Consider the following 6,715-nt stretch of genomic DNA (forward strand, 5'->3'; position numbering starts at 1 on the left):
GGGCAGAGACTTTGGGGTGGAAACAAAACATAGACCGCCTTGCCTCGGAGAAAGATGCTGCTCGAGCCCAACTATCATCGTCCGAACGTCAACTCCAAAATAGGAAAGCGGAAAGCTCAACCCAAGCCAAGAAAATTGAGGAGCTCGAGGCTCGGTTGGCCGCCGAACTTGCAAAGGTTACATCTGAGGCAGAAAATGTAAAGGCTGATGTGAAGGCGATCGTGACCGTCTACCGAGCTGATACTGAAGCTGCTCAAGCTCGAGCAAAGGAAGTTGCTGATACCGCTCAAACTCGAGCATACTGGGCTGCCGAGCATGCCAAGTACCAGTCTCAAAGAGAGACTCTTGAGGAGATTCATGCTCATGGCTTTACTTTGCTGTCAAGATAGAGAATGCGAAAGAACTCGAGGCCGAAGCCAAAGCATTGTTCTCTTCCAATGACGATGATTCCGGGAGCACGAGTGGATCCGAGAGCGGAGGGGATTCCGATGGCGAAGGTGGAGCTCCCAAGGAAAATTAGGCACTTAGAATTTTTTCTTTTTTGAATTTTTTGTGTAGGATCCTGATCGGTCCTTGTAAATATTTTCATATGTATAAAAGATCTCTTTTCTTTCTGACTTGTCTTTATTTCAATTTCTTCATCATGAAAATTCTGTTTTGTCTATGCCTTGTGAAAAATTTGTTCATGAGTACAAGGCTTAGGCAATTTGATCGAAGTCGGACTAATATAGTCTTTGTAATCGAGTGAGTACTTGCTCGGACTCGAAGTAGGGTGGCCCTTAGGTTTTAGTTGAGTGAGGATGACTTCTCGAACTCAAAAAATGGCCTTTAGGCTCTTGAATTAGGCCGATATGGCTTCAAAAGAATGGCTCTTTTCCCTTTTCGACTTAAGAAAGTTCAATCATATAAAAATTTGTTATGCCTTAGCATGAAATGAGGTTGCTTCGAGAGTTCGAACAATCTAGTACCCTTTTAGGGTTTTCGAGGGTTGATATTGTCGAAACCCTTTATAATTTTATCGAGGGTAGCCTTTTTAACCGGTTTTGTGAAGATATTAGAAGGCCTATTTTCATTACGGAATTCGAACGTCTCCGAACCGTGTTAGTTTGGCCGTAGCCTTTAGTTTAGGATTTGCCTATTGGGCTTGTTTCTCCATTACATTCCGAACTTGTTCGAAATGTCAGTCCCTGAGTGGGTATAATATCGAGGGTTGCCTTTTTAAGGTCTTACGATCTCGAGATCTTAGTAATTCGATCATGTCATTTTTTGGAAGGCAGTCCCTGAGTATGGGGTAAGTTGTTCGAACTTCAGTTATGATCGTCCCTTAAGCCTATTTCCACGATAGATAAAAAATATGAAATTGTAAAGTGAAAATTTCTCTTAGGCATGAAATATTTGGTAAGGAAAAATACTTATTTCAATAGATTATACATGCGTACATGTATGCTTTAAGGGCTCAAGTAATCTACATGGGCACTGTTCATTTGACCATTTAGCATTTACAAAATTTTACCTATCGAAACCCAGTTGACACGAAGTATCTTCCTTGTGATAAAGTTGACATCCGAGGGTGATGCCCCCCCAGTATTCGAAGTTGATTGAAAAGAAGCCTCGGATACTGTTGAATTGCCCCAAGGTAGCACAAACAATGGTTGCCTCGTTAAAAACCTCGCCGGAAAAACCCATTTGGGACAAAACCTGGTCAAAGGGAAAAAGAGTGCAACGCGTGCTTTCAAACCTTAGGATTTTTGTGTTGAAGAATTCCTCGATTCCTTCGATCAAACACCTGCAATTGGTTAGTATAAAATATAAATGAAAATGGAGAAAGTTGTACCTTAGCAGTAATATCTTTTGAGGAGCGATACGTTCCAGTTGTTTGGTAATTGCTCGCTGTCCATCGTGCCAAGTTTGTAGGATCCTTTTCCGATGATATCGAGGACCTGGTATAGTCCTTCCCAATTTTGGCCAAGTTTTCCTTCGTTTGGGTCTCGAGTATTGAGGGTGACCTTTCTCTGAAATATGTCCCCGATTTTAAAGTGTCGAAGATTGGCTCTTCGATTGTAATACCTTCGATCCTCTATTTCTGTGCGGCCATTCGAACGAGGGCGGCTTCTCGTCTTTCATCTAGCAATTCTAGGCTCGTATTCATAGCCATGTGATTCGACTTTTTCGTTGCATACCGAAACCTGAAGCTAGGTTCCTCGATTTCGACTGGATCGGAGCTTCGGCACCATAGACTAAAGAGAATGGTGTGTCCCCCGTACTGGATTTCGACATTGTTCGATATGCCCAAAAGACCTCGGGCAATATTTCTCTCTATTTTCCTTTGTCTTTGTTCAATCTTTTCTTCAAATTTTGGATGACGGTCTTGTTTTTTGATTCGGTATGTCCATTCCCACTGGGATGATACGACATTGACAGGATCCTTTTTATTTTGTGATCTTCGAAAAACTTTGTCACTTTGCTGCCGATGAATTATTTTCCATTATCGCACACGATCTCGGCAGGCATTCTCAATCAGCATATAATGTGGTCCCAGATGAAGTCTATGACTTCTTTTTCTTTGACTTTCTCGAAGGCCTGTGCTTCAACCCACTTAGAAAAATAATCATTCATAAACAAAATGAAATTAGCTTTACCTGGGGCCGATGGTAGGGGGTCGACGATATCCATCCCTCATTTCATGAATGACCATGGGGATAGGACTGAGTGGAGTTGCTCTGCGGGCTGGTGGATCATCGGCACATACCTTTGACATTTTTCGCATTTTCGAACAAATTCGTTAGTGTCTTTTTTTCGTATCGGCCTAATAGTATCCTGCTCTGATGACTTTGTGAATGAATGACTCGGCACCAGAATGGTTTCCGCAAGTGCCCTCGTGAATTTCTCGTAGAACGTAGTCGGTGTCTCCTTGTCCAAAACATTTTGATAACGGTCCATCGAACGTTCTCCTATACAGTGTTCCATCTTCGGCAAAGTGAACCGTACGGCCTTAGTGCGTAGAGTCCTTGATTCTTTAGCATCCGATGGAAGCTTCCCGTTCTTTAGGTATCGATGTACTTATCCTCCAATCGCAGGTTAGAGTTGTGGAGTTTATCTCGGCATGTCCTTCTTTGAACACTGACCTCGAAAGTTGTACAACAGTCCCGAGCTAAGCTCATCATCTTCGATCGACGACCCCGAATTTGCAAGGGCATCAGCCTTGCTATTTTGTTCTCGAGGTATGTGTTGTAGCATCCATTCCTTAAGTCAATGTAGAGGCACTTGTAATTTGTCTAAGTACCTCTGCATTCGATCTTCCCGAACCTCGAAAGTTCTGTTGACTTGATTTACCCCAAGTTGGGAGTCATATTTGGCCTCGATCACCTCCGCTTCTAAGCTCTTAGCTAGCTCGAGGCCTGCAATCATGGCCTCATTGTTAGTCAATTTTGAAGTTTGATAGACTGTCTAGTTGTATTTCCTGTGGGTGGCTTTAAAATGATGCCTAGCCCGGACCCCTTCACGTTCGAAGCTCCGTCCGTGAAGAGGGTCACACCCCCGATGATGTAGCCAATTTTAATAATAGTTCCTTTTCGACCTCGGGTACAAGGGCTAGCGTGAAGTGAGCCATAAAGCCTGCCAAGATTTGAGACTTGATGGCCATTCGGGGTTGATACTCGATATCATACCCCCTGATCTCGACGGCCTATTTGGCTAATCGGCCCAAGAGTTCGGGCTTGTGCAAAATGTTGCGAAGGGGGTAGGTGGTTACAACACAAAATGGGTGACATTGAAAATATGGTTTTAATTTCCTAGAGGCGCTTGTTAAAGCAAGCCCTAATTTTTCTAAGTGTGGGTACCGGGTCTCGGCTTCACCTAAGGTCCGACTAACATAATAGACAGGAAATTGCGTACCTTGCTCTTCTCAAACTAAGACCCCACTTACCGCTATCTCTGAGACCGCTAAGTACAAGTAAAGTTGCTCGTCCACCTTTGAGGTGTGAAGCAATGGCGGGCCCGACAGGTATCGTTTGAGTTCCTCCAAAGCCTGTTGACATTCCGGGGTCCATGCGAAATTTCTCTTTTTCTTAAGCAGTGAGAAGAATCGGTGGCTCCTATCTGAGGACCTCGAAATAAATCGACCCAGGGCGGCTATGCGTCATGTTAACCTTTGTACAACCTTGACATTGTCAACAATTGTGATGCCTTCGATTGCTTTTATATAATTGGGGTTGATTTCGATCCCCCAATTTGATACCATAAAGCCGAGGAACTTGCCCGAGCCGACCCCGAATGCACATTTCTCTGGGTTAAGCTTCATGTTATACTTTCTCAGTATGTCGAAGGTATCCTACAAATGTTTCAAATGGTCCTCTACTCGCAGGGACTTAACAAGCATATCATCAATATAAACCTCCATTGATTTACATATTTGTTCTTCGAACATTCGATGTACTAGGCGTTGATAAGTAGCACCAACATTTTTTTGTCCAAACGGCATTACATTATAGCAATAGGTGTCGTACTTAGTGATGAACGAAGTCTTTTCCTGATCCTCCGGATTCATCTGTATTTGATTGTACCCGGAGTAGGTATCGAGAAAACTAAGGATCTCGTGGCCGGCCGTGGCATCGATCATGTGATTGATATTTGGCAAAGGAAAGGAATCTTTAGGGCATGCCTTGTTTAAATCCTTATAGTCTATGCACGTTCTAAGTTTGTTTCCCTTTTTAGGGACTACAACTACGTTTGCTAACCATTCGGGATATTTTACCTCCGAATGGATCCTATATTGAGAAGTTTTGTTACCTCGTCCTTAATGAATGCATGTTTTACCTAGGACTGCGATTTTCTCTTTTGTTTCACCGGGCGGAACTTCGGGTCCAAGCTCAGTCGATGCGTAGTGATCTCCGGTGGGATCCCTGTCATATCTAGGCGGGACCAAGCAAAACAATCCATGTTATTTAAAAGGAATTGAACGAGTTTTTTCTTGAGCTCGGGAGTAAACCCCATGCCCAGTGTTGATACCCAATTTTTCCCTACGTATTTTTTTTCATATACAAAATACTTTCAAAATAACATATATAGGATATATAAGCATACCCAAGTGTTTTGGTATTTTTCATAAATTTTAAAGATTTTTAAAATTAATTTATTGTCCATTTTAGCAATACAAAAATCAGTAACTATTCCCAAAACTATCAACTTTGGTGAATAGTTTATTTCATTCTCATACTTACACCAAAATATAGTTAAGGTGATTTTTGTATATTTTTACAATTTTATTTGGTATTTTTAAAAGCCAAAATACATAAAATTGCAATTTTAGCCTATTTTAGGATTAATAGCATTTCTATAATTATAAAATTGGTTCCAGCACTTTTTAATTAACATTTATATATTACTAATTGGTTCAGTGCTTTTAATTTGTTTTAAAAATCATTTTACTATTTTTTATAAATAAAAAGGGTAAAACTGGCTATTTAACATTTAGCCTCATTTCATTTCAATTACAGCCTCTTTTACATTTCAATTTTAACCCCTATTGACCCAATCTCAACCCCAACCGGACCGGCCCATTTTTTAATCCGACCCAACCCATAACCCAATTCAAACGACCCTACCTTGTTCCCACCTACCCCTTTAGATCTAGGCCATTGATCGTACAGATCAACGGCCATAATTTCCCCTTACCATTTTAACCCCAAATGACCTACCCTAATCCCTCATTCCCCACTTCTCAGCCGCCTCTGAATCCCAAACTCTCTCAAACTCTCTCAAGCTCTCCGGAACCCTAGCCTCCTCCTACCCCTTTTCAACCGCCTGTCACCGGAATCCATGGCTTCTCAGGCCATTGATAGTTGGTACTCACCTACTTTCACCAATAAGCCATGGTTGTTCGAAGCTTCGAGACCTGACCTCGATGATTCCCTCTCCGATCTTCTCAGATCTTTGATTCCTTGGCTTCTCCAGCATGCTCCGGCATATTCAAGATTCAGGAGCCTGATTCCTGACCTCTCCGACTCAAGATCGGACCTTCTTCCAAGCCTTTCTCATTTCTAGGGTTTCTCCGAAACCCTAAGCTATTCGAGGTTCTTTCCATGTCATTTGCTTAGATCTATGCTGTATCTATGCTTCACTTGACATTTAAAGTGTTTTCCCCAAAAGTTCTTTTTAAAATCGTTCGTCTTCGGTTTTAGGGTTTCTGAAAGGATTTTTCCAAAAATCTTTTTGATTTTTCTTCTTCTTTGCTTTATGTGTGTTGTCTATATCATGCTCGTGTGATTTCTTTTGCTACGCATGTACTGTCTATCTACTTTTCTTTTTTCTACTATACATGTTACTCCTATGTTAATCCTGTTATGTTTTCTTTGCTCTTTTACTATACGTGTTTACCGTTGAGATTCTTTGATTTTTGTCTTACTAAACTCTGTTTGTATTCTTGCTAAACATGCTTCATCTGCTTTTGTTTAAGTTTGTATCATCTCTTTCTTCTAAGGTCCGAGTTTTCTCAAATATGTTCTTCATGATCTTGAATCAGTTTTCTTACTTTGTTGTTCAAACATGCTCTCATATCTGTTTTGTTGAGGCTCTGAAACAAACCTTTGAGTCTGTTTCAATGGCTTGCTTTCTCACCTTTATGTCTGATTCAAGTTGAAACCCTAGGATTTTGGGGTTCCCCGTTGGCGATTTTGATTTTGTGTTACGAGTTAGGGTTCCACTTTGGGACCCTGGA

Source organism: Nicotiana attenuata, chromosome 11, assembly GCF_001879085.1.
Source record: "Nicotiana attenuata strain UT chromosome 11, NIATTr2, whole genome shotgun sequence".
Lineage (NCBI taxonomy): Eukaryota > Viridiplantae > Streptophyta > Magnoliopsida > Solanales > Solanaceae > Nicotiana > Nicotiana attenuata.